The 16,777-nt window shown below is 41.9% G+C and overlaps 1 long non-coding RNA gene and 1 pseudogene across 1 annotated transcript; both read right to left on the bottom strand.

The window, feature by feature from the left end:
- Nucleotides 1-7,422: 7,422 nt before the first annotated feature.
- Nucleotides 7,423-15,623, bottom strand: LOC119352643. Its single transcript, XR_005170208.1, has 8 exons — nucleotides 15,339-15,623; nucleotides 9,649-9,817; nucleotides 9,368-9,556; nucleotides 9,169-9,251; nucleotides 8,932-9,016; nucleotides 8,620-8,847; nucleotides 8,384-8,500; nucleotides 7,423-8,305 (listed from the first exon to the last, which is right to left on the bottom strand). It is a non-coding gene; the product is annotated as an uncharacterized LOC119352643 (long non-coding RNA).
- Nucleotides 10,368-15,153, bottom strand: LOC119352642 (annotated as a pseudogene).
- Nucleotides 15,624-16,777: the final 1,154 nt, after the last annotated feature.

Below are 16,777 nucleotides of genomic sequence, written 5' to 3'. Positions count from 1 at the left end.
GTAACGGCAAGTAATATGGATCGTAGGGAGTATTTGTTTTCTGATTTTCTAAAAGGATTGCATAGTTTTTAAAATGTACACACGTCTTTTAAAAATATTCAAGCATTATGTATAAAAAAATCCACACACTTTTCCTAAATAATTTTCACGCAATTAAATAAGTGTTCACATTTTTTAAAACACGGCTTTATACTCTGGCAATGTCCACTTTTTTTAAAGGAGCAGGACACTGGCCGCAGCTCTGGCAATGCCCTGCTGTCCTGCCACGCGAGACAAGGGAAGAGTGCCGCATTGCGTTCGAGTGCGTTATTTGTGTCTGATCTTGAGCAATAATGTGCTAACACCAAAATCATCTCTTTGCAGATTAAGGAAGCAATTCCCAGGGTTGCACAGCAGGTCCGTCGCACGCTTCGTGCATGTGTGTTATACCGAAGCAAAATATTGAGGCCTGTAATTTGAAACGGAGGAGGTGCGCCAGCCGTTGCGTTGAGTAATCCTACGAAAATGTTAACACCCACACGTGTGGGCGTTTGCACATCGCCCACACGCCTCTATCACCGTTCATTTTGCCACGTATGAATAGATGACATCAGAAGAAATTTTTTTGGTTTTCGGCTTAAAAATATTGTATCTTCTAAATAAAAAAGCGAACTAAAAATCCGTTTTCACCATTAAATCCGTCTCGACGAGATCTTCAAAACTAGACCCCATGTTGATATGTTTCGACGAAATTTTTTTTTTTTGCCCAGAAGTTGCCATGATGTTTACACTGCAGTTGTCATAGGGCTTAAACTAAAGCTGCCATGTGGCAATTTTAGTTTGTAGATCATGGCAATTTTAGTATTTTGATGATGGCAACTCCAGTACTTTGATCATGAAAATTATTTTTTGTATGAACCATGGCAATTTTACGTGCATGTATCATAGCAATTTTAGTTTATGGTTCATGGCAAGTCTAGTTTCTTAATTCCCCGTTTTATAAATGTCAAAATTTATTTTTAAATATAGAAGAAAATAGCTGAAACATATCATGGCAACTTCAGTGTAAACATCATGGCAATTCATATGCAATAGACATGGCAACTTTTAATCCAAAAAAAAATCATCAAAACATATCAACATGAGATCTAGTTTCGAAGATCTCATCGCGAGGAATTTAATGGTGAAAACGGATCTTCAATCGGATTTTTCATTTAAGAGATAAAACATTTTAAAAACTGAAAATCCAAAAAGATTCCTACATGCATGCATGCGATGACGTGGCAATCTGTTTGCATTAGAGATGTGTGGTGCGTCTCTCTTCCTGCCACACGTGTGATAGTTAGCGGCGTCCTAATCCTATTATACTACATCGGATCGGATCGGACTAGCTAAGGAATCCTTTAGAGTAACTACTACCTACTCTACGTACGTACCTACTCTTTCAGATTGATCGAATAAACCAAACCCTAGCAAGGCATCTAGCTATACGTGGTGATCCTTCCTTGAAGAACAAAAAAAGTAAACGTTGGTGATCGATGGCCGACTTGGAACAGCAGCAGCTGCTGGCGGCGGAGCCCGACGAGCGTAGCCGGTCGTCGGTGATCTTCCTCGTGGGCTGCACCTTTGTGGCGCTCTTCTCCATCGCCATCTTCTTCATTGTTGGCCTCTATCGGCGACCCCGAGGACAAAGACCTCAAGATCCTCCCGCTGACGCTCCTCCTTATCCTGGTCGTCAGCCTGGCCGCCGCCATTCTCAGCCTCCTCGGCGGTATGCTCATGCAGCGGCACGATGGAAACCCGGAAGGAGAGCGGCTCGTCGACGAGTTGCTTCTGCTCTGGTGATCCATCCATCAAACCGTTTTGGCTAAGAGAGATCAGTGTGTCATATCATACTCAACGCTGGTGATAGATCAGTGTTGAGTAATCCTATTATTCATCTTTATCGCTCAATTTTCTTCTGGATGTACATTTGTCTTCTTCGGTCCCTTTTGATGTTTCACACCTGTTCCAATCAAAGTTGGGTAAACGAGCATGTGCAGTTCAAGTCAATTTCGATCCCACTACGTGTGAGATGCGCAATCATTGATTAGAAACATTAAATTTTAGAGTACCTCTACTACTTAAAAAATAAAGTAAATTACATCACTGGTGTTTTAACTTGACAAGAAAAATCACTTTAGTACTAAAATTTGTGGGGTGCTAGAACTTGGCTCAGACGTGCATATATGGTGCAAATCCCGATCTTATACGCCTGCGGTGCTGACATGATTGGGTCCCACCCGTCAGCCAGCAGTACAAATTATTAATAGTTGCCTGTGTGACATAGGTTGGGTCCCACCTGTCAACCAAAGAGTATAAATAACAGAAAGAAGTAAAACTTGGGACCTCAGGCTTACGAGCGGGGCCTATAGCCAACCGGCCGAATGACTTTGAATGTTCTATTAGGATACACAAACGGGCTACTACCATTGCGGCCCATTTTGCTTTGTTATTTTCTAAAAGAAATTGGTAAAGCAAATGTAAATTATGATTGTGTATTTTAAATATTATATATATATAAATAAAATATATTACATTAATAAAATGTTTCATATTAATTTGAAAAATATTCATTCACTTATGAAATATCCATGTAATTAAATTATGAATTAGAAAACCTTAACAATTCACATATTTGATAAAACTATTAAAGTAATTGTAAAATTTCCTATAATATAGAAATAAATTGTCATATGTGTTTAAAAATGTTTACAGTTTTAACAAAATAATCATGTAGTGTATAAAACTGTTCAACCTTTAAGAACAAATTTATGTTGTCTCAAGTGTTTTAATAAAGTTTATGTTTGTTTATCAAGAAAAAAATTTGTTTAATGAGAAATAAATATATAAAAAATATGAGCGTAGTGTGCGCACAAATTGCAGATCGTCAATTGAACAGTATTTAAATTCTGCAACCATTATTATAATTCATTACTATTTTTAAGTTAAATGAATATATTTTCAAATAATACGTGATTATTTTAATTTTATGGTAGTTCCTTTTTCTTTGGATTAGAATTTCAATGTATGATGTTTGGTTGAGAGGATATAAAATATATGTATGCACTTAAAACATCAAAAGATATTGTTCTTGTTGGCTAGCCATAGGCACTCAGAAGGTTTTGTTACAATGAGTATATTTATACTAATAAAGTTCTGTACCTTCTAAACATATTTTACCACAATATAGTTGTAATGAGTATATTTTCTATTATGTAGCCATCGTAGTTGACCACACACTGATGTGGCTAATATTAATTATAATGTTTTTCTTACAAAATTCTGTAGTATATTACTATATTTTTGGTCAAATTTAAACTATGTGTTGCAACATAAGTTCTCTTTTAGTTAATATTTGATGGTCACATAGATTATATAGTTCGTACATAATTTCTGTCTGTATGTGAATGTGTTTGTGTATATTTTACTGTGATGGTTTGTATGTTACAGCAATGTAACAATTTTTTTTGTCCTAGTGGCGTGGAATTCTTTACTGTTGGGCCTACTGTTGTTGTGTGGGCCATGTGGAATGCGAGAGACAGAGCTACATTTAAGAAGAAAGATGATTAAACGAAAATTCGAATCTGAGCCCGAGCTCATCTGCACCTGCGCTCACGAAAAAAATCAAAATAAAAACTAGAAAAATTCAAAAAATTCCAAAAAAAATTAGGGTGGTAGACAATTTGATGCGTGAGGTACGCTCCAATTTTTAAAACATTTGGACTTCTGTGCAGCTCTCAACAAAAAAGACAAATCGGAGGTCTGTAAAAATGTGTACTGTTCATATACTGTTCTGGTCTGATTTGTCTTTTTTGCTGAGAGCTGCACAGAAGTCCAAATGTTTTGAAAATTGGAGCGTACCTCACGCATCAAATTTTCTACCACCCTAATATTTTTTGAATTTTTTTGAATTTTTCTAAAAAATTTACAAATTTTTTTTGACCAGGTGCAGATGCACCCGGGCACCGAAACGCCGCTCTCGATGATTAAACGAAAATTCGAATCTGAGCCCGAGCTCATCTGCACCTGCGCTCATGAAAAAAATCTCTCTTAAACGAATCCTTAGCTAGTCATCCGATGTAGTAGTATAACAGGATTACTCAACGGCTGGCTCACCTCCTCCGTTTCAAATTATAGGCCGCGCCATATTTTGCTTCGGTATAACACACATGCACGAAGCGTGGTTGATACTACTTGTAATTGTAATCATACACGTGCTGTGCAACTCTAGGAATTACTTCCTTGTATCTGCGAGCATACGACATCTTGGTGTGACCACATATGAATTAACGTGAAATTGCTTTCTCAAGATCAGACGCAAAGCACGCACTCAAACGCAATGCGGCGCTCTTCCCTTGTTCATCTTGCTCTCTTCCGGCCCCATACAGGATGCAGAGGCCGCTCGTGTGGCAGGACAGCAGGACATCGGCAGAGGTGCGGCCAGTGCAGGCAGGGCACGGGGAGCGGCAGAGGCGGCGAGTGCATTTGCAACTTTTTCCAACAAAATATTCCAAAATTTGAAAAAAATGTCAGCGTTTTAAGAAATGTTCATTTTTTTTAAAAAAGTTGTGCGTTTGTAGAAAAAAATGAATGAAATAAACCAAAAAAAAATAAGCCACTATAATAACCCGAGCCGCTATAGTGCCATCTCGAACAGAGTTGCTACTGTGCCCAACGGCGATTCTATGTGAAGCTGTGGGGTCAGCCGACCCCATAGCTTTTTTGAAAAATAGCCTAGAATTACTGTTCATTTACTGTTCATCATGAAGAAAAATATCTAAAGAAAATCCATTGACCCCACAGACTTATGAGGCTGGCGCCGCCACTGACTGTGCCCGTTCGGTATGGTCCCAAGTGTCATCTTGCTACATTGTATTGCAATGGAACGACACAATCGGGGGCTTCCCCATGCCAAACAGCAGCAAATTGACGGAGAGAGCATTACATTGACGCTCCTATGCTTGTCACCTAGGACTAGGAGACGTATCCCACACTCCGCCATTATGTTACAGGACCATCAATGAAGTAAGGCATTTCGATTGTTTATGTACCGAACGGTTTACTTTGTTTTTACTAGGCCTTTCTGTTTTGAGCATAAAACCGTGTTTAAAAAAATGCGAACACTTATTTAATTGCATGAAAATTACTTAGGAAAAGTATGTGGAATTTTTTGTACATAACACTTGAATACTTTTAAAAGATGTGCTTACATGTTTAAAAATTATGCAATCTTTTTTAACAAATCAGGAAAAAAAAATACCCCCTCTGATTGATATTACTTGTCGTACTAAAGTAGCGACAAGTAATATGGTATGAATCAGAGGGAGTATAACTTTTATGAATACTTTTTAAAATTCTGATTTTAAAAAAACATGAACAGTTTTGAGAAAAATTTAAGCATTTTCAAAAAGAGTTAAAACTCCAGAAATAAGAAAGAGAAAAAAAAGGAAAAGTAAAAAAAACTGGAAGAAAACCTGTGAAAAAAACCAGAAACAAAAACACCCAACCAGACAAACCGCTATGAAACCTATGGAAAAAATATCGATTCAAAAGAAAATCACTCCCCCTCTCCTCCTATGGGGCCTTGCACATGACGCCGCCCCTATGTATTTGTCGAACAATTTGACACAATAACCCTTAAAAAAATAGGGAACTCGGGAGTGTCTATTTACCGCCTCTAGCGCTTGCGTGTCACTAGCTTGATGGGCCACGGCCTAATAGCGCTAGCTCTCCTGCTCCTCTCACGTCACTAGCTAGCTTCAAAAAAGACAGCAACCGCTGGCTAAAAAAACCAGTTTTGTTGTTTTTGGTATATTTGAATTGTTTTTCACAAAATGAGAAAACATTAACAAATTTTAAAAAGATGCTTGTGAATTTAAAAAAAGGCTCATGGGTTAATATTCACAATTGAAAAATATTCATGAATTGTGAGAAATGTTCCCTATTTTTAAAGAATATCTTGAATTTTACTATTTTTCATGGATTTGAAAAAAATAAGAATTTGATAATTATTGAAGAAATTTAAAAATGCTTATTAATTTTTTAAAATAGAATAAAAAGAGGAGAGGAAATATGGAAAAAATGTAAAACAAAATACAGTGAAAAGCTTCTAGAAGCTTCCCAGGTGAAAAGGGCGCCATCCCCCAGATAACATAGAGGAAGAATGAAATGAAAATCCAAAGGATGTGGTTGGGGTGTATATTTTTCTTCTGCGGGCCTGGGTGGGATGTGGGTTTGAATTTGCAACCCACTTGCAAAGAAAGAGACGTGAATAGTTACAAAAGGAAAAATGAAGGGTTGCTCTCTCTTGCTGCTATTTCCTCCGTGTCTTGTTGACCTCAGTATATAAACTGCCAATATGTGGTGGACATCAATCATCTTCTTGATCAAAGACAGAGTAGTCTTCAGAGGACTTAACCGCCAAATTCAGACCCAAGACACAAATTCAGAGAACTGAACCGCCAAATTCAGACCCAAGACAGAGTAGCCTCCTCCACCACAGCCGGCCCCATGACGGTCGCGGATCACGGCCGCCGGCCCGCAGCCGCAGTCGCCGCTCTGAAATTGACATCAAATATTTTTCTGAACCGGACTTGTTATTTATTTTTATTTTTTTTAGATGAGAACCGGACTTGTTGGAAAGGCAGGTTTCTTCCCTTGCACATCATCATGGCTAGCACTCCCATCTCTAGCCGTGCACAATACTAGCTACTCCCTCCGTTCCAAATTACTCGTCTCAGAAATGGATGTATCTAGAACTAAAATACATCTAGATACATTCATACCTGTGACAAGTAATTCGGAACGGAGGGAGTAGTACTGTATCATTCATTCATTCCTGAGATGATGCCAGTCAGAGTCAGGCCCTGCAGCAACTCATATTTCATCATCAGGCTAAATTCCAAACTCTGGGTCTGCACGCAAAGAAAGAAAGAAAGAAATCTCCAGCCAACCTTTGCTTCGTTCAAACTAATTAAGCTCCTTTTTCTTTTGTGATCGAGCAAAAACGCTCTGGAAAATCAAAGAGAACAACCCCCAAATCCATTTTTATTTCTTTATTTTACACACATGGTGTGCGCACTGACACCATAGAAAACAGACCAACCTGAATGAGCAGCAGAGAAGCACACCGGCAGTGAAGCCACATCTCTGCCTGAATTTTATCAGCTGTACTGCATGACAGTGAGCACTACTGCACGGTTCACAACACACATTGGTGATGCTGAGCGAGTGGTCAAAGATTTCATGACTCGAGGCGTAAATATGGATGTGATGGAATGTTTTATCAGATGATCACATTGATAGCATACACAGCATGTCTAAGATGAGGTGAACACCATATCATCTCTTCAATCTGTACAACATCAACATCACAAGTTTAACAATTGCATCGAACGCATGATGGCCAAATTGGATTAGAATTGGATGGTTCTACTTCTGAACTCATTCCATACCCCCATTGGCTCAAGGTCTGAGCCCTGCCACCTTGACCGTTTCCCCAAAAGTGATCGGCGGACACTGCTGCTACCAAGTCTGGAGCACAAGATCATGTGCACTTCATGGTGAAGAAAACGAGCATCTGTCTCCGGTGATGATATCTTGGGACTTCACTTCCTTCAATTCAGTCATGATCAACAGCGCGTGCTTCATCAAGCAGGCGCGCAGAATAGGATTTCCATAATACAACTTAAGGCCTGGATTTGAAGCCTGCAAGCCAGATGAGATGAGCAGCATTCATTCTTCTGCTGAGAAGAACGTACACAAGCTGCCCATTTATTTCACCAACACGCAGGTTAGGTAACCAAGTAGCAGCAGCAAAGGAGTGACAAGACCCAACTAGTTGAGAAAACCAAAATCACTCTCAGATCACACCAAGTAGCTACGTGAATTCAGAGCATGATTGCGAGAGAAATATATAGCGAATTAAGGATACCGTTTACGCTCTTCAGGACATGGCGGCTAGGGTTTACAGATAGATCCGGGGTTTTATACGCATTACAATTAGTGAAAGGCAATCTCAACTTTAACACTAATGTAGAGCAGGTGAACAAGGAGACAGTAAAGGTAATAATTCAAATGGCGACAACTCCAGTCTTCAGAGACTGTTGGATACACTCTTCAGGGTGGTGTGTGTCGTCACTCGGGGAAAGGCGGTAAGTTGCTGTTGGATAGAGATCGGACAGTCGACGATGAGCCCGCCCGATTTGGCGCCAATCGCTGGGTGTCGATTTCTTTAGTTAACAACATGAGAAGTGTGATTTCGTCAGAAGATGGAGCCTGGTTCCTAACAAGGAGATGTGTTCTGCCGGTCAGGGTCCGAATATTTTGTACTACACTAATACTGAATGACCGAAATACTAACCATCGCACACATGGTATGAATGTGAATAGACAAGTTCTGAGTGCCATCACAAGGCTGGCAGGCTTCAGATATTTCTTCCAGGCAGAGGCAGGTACCTTCCATTCCATGTTATATCTGCTGGCAAAGCAGCAGCAAAAGAAACGTATAAGTACCTGGCATGGTTCTTGGTTCCGTCGGCAGGGTAAAAATATATTGACACACACTGAAGTACTGAACTGAATGAGCACAACACTAACCATCGTATAGCATGCACAGTATGACGGTGTACCAAAATCCGTCTAAGATGGGATTATCTTAAGTAGACTGCATCCAAGGAAGAACCGAAGGAGGGGCATCACGAGTAGCAGTTGAAACTGCATCCACCGAACAACGCCATTCTTGTGTGTCTGTTGCAGTGGCAGAGGACTGCCTCAGTGAACCACACCTTTCTCCCAACTCAATCTGTTGCTTCCAAGGAGATTCATCTACAAAATAAGCAACATCATAACTGAGATTAGCTCACAACAGTACATGATGTCTGACTGAAATATGTGAGGGCAGGCATTTACAGTTCCATCACTGGTTAGGCAAGTCCCGCTTGTAAACAGTAGGGGGCGCCAATGAATTCCCAGCATCAATCAACATCCTCATTCACTGTCAATAAAAGTAATTTACATATTAATGTTATACCGAGATGGAACAACGTAATAAACTAGTGTTATTTATATATAGGCCGCGATGATGCACCTTAGTGCCATAGGGGAATTTTACAATTTCAAAATTGCACATGACCTGCAATGCATTACCTTGAGACTGCTACTACTGCTTATGATCTGAACTGGCTCCACACGTGCACTGATATGGTATGCCAGTTATTCTTCTGAAGATCCTATACACCATTAAGTTTTGTTAAACAACAACAGTTATGACAGATGCAAGAATACCTGGTATTTTTTGGGCGTAGACTGAACTGAAAAACCGCAAACCTATCGGTTGCAAGTATACCTGGATGGCAAAACCGCAAAAATGATCAGCAGCAAAACACTGACAATTCATTGTTTTCCATAATTATGCCAGATGATCATTTGATCCCTAAAACTGAAGATTTTCCAGGCACACCTTCAGTCTTCATGAGTTTTGGACAAAATGTAAACACAAGTGGCTTGAAAGCCCACAAAACAAATATAAGAACACCTGAACAGCAAGGCAACAGACATTAGAAATGTAAGAACACCTGGTACTGATACTGACAACAACATAGCAGTATATGAAAAGAAAAAAATCACCTTAATATCAGTAGCTTGACCTGAAGTCTCATTTATTCCATACTGATGTCCTGCTGCTATTTTGATCGTGACACACAAAATAGGGGAGTAGGCTGCCACGTCTTGATGAATAACAACAACCCAAATTTAAATCCAAAATATGAAGAAGCCTATAAGATCGAACAAACACCTGCACAGATAACAAAAACAAATGGTGATCACAGGTTTTGTTGGAAGAAAAGAAGAGAGACTTGCAGAAGGCATTGGCTGATAATGATGTCGATTTTACCAATTTGTGGAAAGAAAAGGGGCGTTGAGGAAGAAATCTTAAATAGTTTCACTACCGTTGAGAAGAAAATGGGAATCTGATATGGCAGGAATAAAAGTCGATTTTTTTTCTTTTTGTGGTTTTGCATGTAATGGCTCCACCTGAAATTAGAACCAAGAACCAAGAGGGAGCCCAGTTATAGTTCAGTTCAGAAGTATGTTGTTGAGAAATCTCAATCAGAAAGGTATTTTGGGTGCAGCCTCATGTGCTTAATCCCCATCTTATTTTCTGCTTCTCCTCTAACATCTACTTTGCTTCAACCAAGTTATCTATTCGATCTAATTTCTGGTTGCTAGATAGATCAACTTCTCTCCTAGTTCATACACTTCTCCACCAAAAATTCCCAAAAATTGTTGTTATTAGTGTGTGGTGAAAGATCAGGGCCAATCAGCACACGTGGTGTCTTATCAGATATAGTACAGCAGATTTAAGTAGAGGAAGGAAGGCCACAGCCACAAGGCCTTCGTTGTGTCATGCATGTGTTTGAATGGGAAGGGAAGAGCTCTACAAGGCTAGAGGAATGTACAAGGGAACTTCAAGGCATCGTCCTGCATAGTGGATGGGAACAAACTATATGTTATTAGGAAAAAACACACACAAAAAATATGTTTGTGTTACCTTGGATCAGTAGTCAATGCTGTCTATTTTGATTTTGGGGATGGTTCCCACTAACCCCCTGCACTGCTGTTTCAGCTCCTCACTGCAGCTGAAGATATCTAGCTTTTCCAGTGAATCCGAGAGGGCATCGTTGGGCAATGATGAGATGGCTGGACAGAACTTGACTGCTAATCTCTTGAGGCTGGTAAGGTTACGCAGCCCTGTAGGGAGTTGTTGAAGGTCCTTGAAACTCCAAAACTCTAGTACCTGGAGGGAGGAGAGGAGTTGAAGGGCGTCCTCTTGCTCCTTGCTGAACCACTCCATCCCTTCACACAAATCCCCACAAAGTTCCAGCTTGGTGAGGGAGGAAGAGAGGAATCTGCAGACGGGTGCAGCAAGAAGTCCTGCCACGTCATTTGTTTTAAGCTCACGCAGTATGGATGAAACAAGCTGTGCCTGCTGCTCTTCACCTCCCTCAGCATCTTCCAAAGCCCGTCTGGGATTGGGATCCCAATCAGCAAAGAATCTAGGGCTGTGCATGACCTCTAATTCGTTGAGCTGGCCTCTGGTGGTAAGGAGAGACCACAAGCCTTGACATTTCAGATCCTCTCCACAACCTTGCAATTTTAATCTGGTGAGAGAGGAGAGGTTTGAGAGGGGCTCCAGTGTCTCCATGCCTTCCATATGCCCCCTAAGAACCAGAAACTGCAGGGAGGAAGGGAAAATGTGACAGGAAAAGGAGAAGGTGGATAGAAACTTTGGGGACCACTGTATTGTTAATCTCTGGAGAGATTGCAAGGCTTGTAGCCATCCTTCTCCAGGAACAAGAGTTGGCGGGTCCACCAGGACCAGCTCTTCCGTAGTGAGTCAGAGAGATGAGGTGGGAAGAGCAGCACCCCATCATCCTCTTCCTCTGCTGCTGCTGCTGCTGATGTTATTTCACCTCCCCCCATCTCTGATGCTTCTTGTGTTGTCTGTTGCACATCCACCCCCACTACCAGCTTTTTTATGTTTTTACAATACTGTATTTCCAATTTGGAGAGCTTTGGGAGGTGGGGAAGGAGCTCTGTCAGTTCCTCGCCAGTATTACCAGTTAAGCCATCGATCTTGATACACTCAACATGGAGCTGCCATTCCACATCACTCTGACCTCTTCCTAGTGGTCCAACTAGACCAACTGAATTTTCTACAATCAATGTCCTCAGCGAGGTTAGCATCAGAAGGTGCTTCAACTCCAGAGGTGGGCACCTCTCAAGTGTCAGCTTCTCAAGACTTGTTTCTTTATCAAAAACCAGCACTTGGTCTAAGCTATGCAGATCACCCTATCCAATAATTTTCAATTCAACTCCATCGGACGATTTTGAGTACACAAACTCCTTTAGCATCTTTACATATTTCATCTTGATAGAACGCAGGCTTTTGATCCAGGATATGGGAATCACTGGCAAGAATTCAGGACAGTCATGTACCTCAAGCTCTTGTAGCTTGGGGAACCAATCTGGGGAAACAATGTGGTTTGAGAAAGGCAACCCCAACAGTTTCGGGCACTCTCTAATAATCAGAACTTGCAAAAGAGGGAACATATGAGCATCCGGTGGCAACAATTCTCCACTAATGGAAGACTCTTGTTCAGCTGGGTAAACCCATTTTTCAAAACTTCCTAGGCCAATGAGTTTAAGCTTTGTTAGCACGCAAAAGCTTTTCTCTATGATAAACTCCTTCAGTCTGTCAATATGCTCAAACCTTAATTCACGAAGATCCCATGCCTTCCCTAAAGAAGGGAAAACTTCCCAAGAAACACCATCCAGATAAAGAGATCGTAGACCTTCAACAGCGAACTCATCACCCAGCCATGTTGGACAAGAACGACCTCCGTGCCCTCTAATGCACAACACTTGAAGATCTCCATGTGGTTGAAGGCCCTCAAGAACCGCTGCTTCCACACCAGGCTCAACACTAGACCGCTTAGTATCCCAGCTCAATGTTAACCTCCTCAAGTATCTTTTCTCCATCAATTTTGCTTGAGCTGCTTCTTTTGCTGTATCTATCTTCTCAAGTTTGTAGATGCCAAGCTCCCTTAGCTTGGTCAAGTGCTCTAGTTGCTTTGATTCAAACCCTTCACTTTTTTTATTGACTTGAAATACCTTTAACTCTTCTAAGAGTTTAAGTTTCCCCACATTATAAATATCAGAATGAAGCTGATCGTCACTTGGGACATAAAAATGGCACAATTTGGCAAGGTTACTCATGTCTTCGGGCAAATCATAGCTGCCATTCCACAACTCAAGATTTAGAATCCTTAAATGATAAAATTTAGAGATGCTAAGTGGTAAAAGCATCTCGCTCTCCTTTGTCCCTAGACATAGGTATCGTAGATGGACAAGTCCTGCAAAGTTATGTAACATGGACTCCATGGGCCAAAGCATGATAGGCAAATGAAGAACACGAAGAGTATTTGCTTCCCCAATAAAATCACCAAATATCTTGACAAAGCCTTCATCCATTTGTCCAAATAACATCAATGTTTGCAATTCTTCAACTTTAAATCTTGTCTTTAGTTCTTCCAATTCACTCTTCAGTTTTTACCAGACACTGCATCATATTTACCTAAACCATATGTGCTTATTGACAAGTGACGGGTGGTTGGCTGAATCTCTACTGATCCAACACCAGGGAGACTTAAACTAAGACAATCATGAGATGCAACCTTCAATGCCAAATCATGCAGCAGGTCATGCATAACATAACGCATACCATAATAAGTTTTCTCTTCTCTGAAAAATCCATGGATGACTAACTCATTTAAATTGCTCAGACCTATGTCTTCAAATATTTGGTCTTGGCCATTGGGTATCAAAATATCTAGTCCAATCCATAGACTGATCAGCTCGTCACTTCTGAAATTGTAATCTTCAGGAAACAATCCAGAATAGGCAAAACATTGTTGCAGATGGAAAGGAAGAAAGTCATAGCTAAGCTTCAAGGCAGGCATAATTGCATTGTCATCGATCTGCTTCTCCCATCCTTTACTTTTTAGGACCCTTTTCCAGTGACGCAAACTAAGGTCTTTACTCAGTAATCTACCAACCGTTTTTGCCGCAAGAGGGGAGCCCTTTAGTTTTTCCATTATCTTATCTCCAGTCTCAAGCAAAAATTGTTTATCCCTTGGATATTGCTCATCACAAAAGACAAATGCAAGGAATAACTTTCTAAACTCTCCAGATTCTAAACGATTCAGCTTTATTGACTGGCAAGGTGTTTCAACCATCTGTGCTATTGCTTGAAACCGAGTTGTGACCAAAATCATGGAACCCTTTTCCTCTGATTTACTGAGTGTCGACAATAATTTTCCCCAGTCATCCCCATTATTAATCTTCCATATATCATCCAATACAAGTAAGAACCTTTTAGATTTCAATCTTTGTTCAATCAACTCTTCTGTTGTACTACACTCTTTTTCACTTTCAACTCGAGGGGTGTATGTTTTAATCTGTTCTAGCACCTTATCCAGATTAAAATGGAGTGACACACATATCCAAATCATGACTGAAAAATGCTTCATCACCTGTTGGTTGTGATATATGTGTTGTATGAGAGTTGTCTTCCCCATTCCCCCCGAACCAACAACCGGAAGCACAGTTATACCCTTGTCACAGTATTGACCATTGGTGATGTCCTGTATGATGCTATCCATGACACGGTCCCTCCCGTACAGTTTTGGCTCATCAATTCGCCCCTTGGTGATAGGACGACACTGGGCAATGTTTGAGACACTCCTAGGGTCACAACTCTGCAAAAGGCCATTAACATCCTTCCGCACAAGCTGCAATTTCTCTATGATGTCCTTCATCTTTCGAGAGAAATCGACCCTATTAAACTCAAACTTTGGCATTTCTTGCACACTGCCACAATCTTTCTGACGAATATGTGGATCCCGGGAAGATGAGCAAGGGAGGAGTTTACCAATCAGCTTGGGCATGCATCCGCTGACTTCTTGATTGGTGTCTTGTGCTGAGGAGGATCCGCCGGGTGACCTCTGTCGGCGCTTAGCATGCTGCCAAGGGCAACAGCTGACCAGTTTGCGAACAGCTTTGGCCGTGTGGCGAGCATTGAGGGCGAGGTCGTGGACGCCACCCTTGTCGTGCTGGTCGGCAGCATTGTACTGCCATGGAGCTCGTCGTGAATGCGGAAGTAGTCCAGCTCGTCCAGCAAGTCTTGGGCATTGTGCGCCGAGTCCCGCAGCCTCTGCAACAGCTCCTCCATGGCCGGACCGCTGATCTCCTTGCGGGCAGCATTTTCAAGCGTTGCTTGCACGAGCAGCAGTTCCATCCTGAGGGCCTCGACGTTGGGACCAAAGTTCCTGGTGGCCGCCCAAGCCTCCAGCACGCCATCCGCGACGGGGCCTAGCGCCTTCCCCACCACCCATTGCGCTGCACCAAGGGCGGCCTCGGCCATCCCCTGGACAGACGTCTGCATCAAGAGAGAATTTTCAATCACAAGGGAAATGTAATGTTGATTCACAAGAGAGAAAGACAGGGAGAAGCAGAGCAGAATCGTTTTCTTTATTTTCATTTACACCAACTGTACTATACTATATGCGAAGCACATACTCCATACAGTAATAAAAATGCTTAATTAATAAAGAAAGAAAAATCTTGTGTAGTATTTCTATGTGTGTGGCCAACCAAACTTGTCAAGGCCCTAATTGATCCTAGCGTAGCAAATTCAAATCTCACGAATCCGACAGTCGGCCCTATCAATGGGATAGATAGAGGGGGGATCTGACCTGCTGCTGCGCGGATGCGGCTGGTTCGGTTCAGATCCGGCAGCCGCCGTGGGCGTGGTGAGACGGCGAGCTGCGTCGCCGGCCGGGGAGACGGCAAGGCGGAGGTGAAGAGCAGCAGCAGGGGTTGGCCGGGGAGTGTAGAAGACAGCCAGCCAGCCAGCTTGAGATTGAGATTGAGAGTGAGTGAGCAAAGGATCTGGATCGGACGCACACTCTTGTTCTCTGTCTGTCTGGTGGTAGCAATGAGTCATGCACCCGGCCGCTGGTATGGACTCAACGAGGAGATTGAGTCACGGGAAGGTACCTTGAAGAATCATCATGCATGCTTTATTATTATTTTTTTGGCGAGAAAAGGAAGACGATATTAAAGCTTCGTTCTTAAAGAATCATCATGCTTTATTTGGGCTAGTGCGCATCATGCATTATTATACGTATGATGATTTGAGCTAGCTAGTGGGATGGTCCTACAGCAACGTGTTACACACAGGGTATGTATCCGCGGACTGGTTTGGACCCGCCAACAAAATTTTACTCCACCACCTAATATCCCCTCAAGTCTCCCTAAATTTACTTACTCCCGCCGGGGTCGAATAAACTGGCGACTCGCACCTCCCGCACCGCCCTGTCTCCTGCCAGTACCGGCGGCCGGTATGTTGCGGTCTTCAAGACGATGGCCGGCAAAAGGACATGTCATGTGAATGAGCTTGGTAAGCAAGTGTTAATTAATCAGCGATTAAACAAAGCTAACGTGGTACATTTGCTTTGCTTGCAAAGCATGAGTGTGAGGCGAAAGCACTAAGCAGCTGCACGAAGCCAAAAGTAGTTCTGCATTAGTAATAATCAGGCTATTATTAACCTGTCACACAGTTTTAAAATAAACTAGTACCAGCCAATAATACAAACTACTCCTGTCATCCCAGAATATAGTACTTATCGGGGAGAGGTTCGCTGCTTTTATTATTTATTGTTACACAATCCCGGGTCCGCTATCACAGCGTTTCCGACCCACATGCGTCAACCAGGCCCAACCGGAGAGCAACACCGACTTATGACAGACCTTGGGCCCTCTCCCCCCAAAAGACTAGCCTGTTAGGAGGGGACAGCCCCGCCCTTATAAATCGTGTTCTGCCTCCTCCCACAACCGATGTGGGACTAAACCCAACATTTATAAAAATATATAATGTGTAGTTTGATTCGTTGGGCTCTTGTCAACAGTTGTTCTACTAACATGTAAGATTTTACTGCTCCATGAAAACAGAGTAGACAGAGAGCAGAGTGCAACGTTGCACAAGGCTCAAGTTGGTGAACAACCACTGGGCAACCAGTCCACATGTGCCGCTATGCCTGGTGTTGATACGAGACCAGATCACATTTGGTTTGGCTGCTGGATGAGCAAGCAAATGGGCTTCTTCAGTATTGAGGTGTCTACTAACACACTC

This window comes from Triticum dicoccoides, chromosome 2A, assembly GCF_002162155.2.
Source record: "Triticum dicoccoides isolate Atlit2015 ecotype Zavitan chromosome 2A, WEW_v2.0, whole genome shotgun sequence".
Lineage (NCBI taxonomy): Eukaryota > Viridiplantae > Streptophyta > Magnoliopsida > Poales > Poaceae > Triticum > Triticum dicoccoides.
The sequence above is the reverse complement of the archived record's forward strand: the minus strand, read 5'-3'. Positions and strand labels throughout refer to the sequence as shown.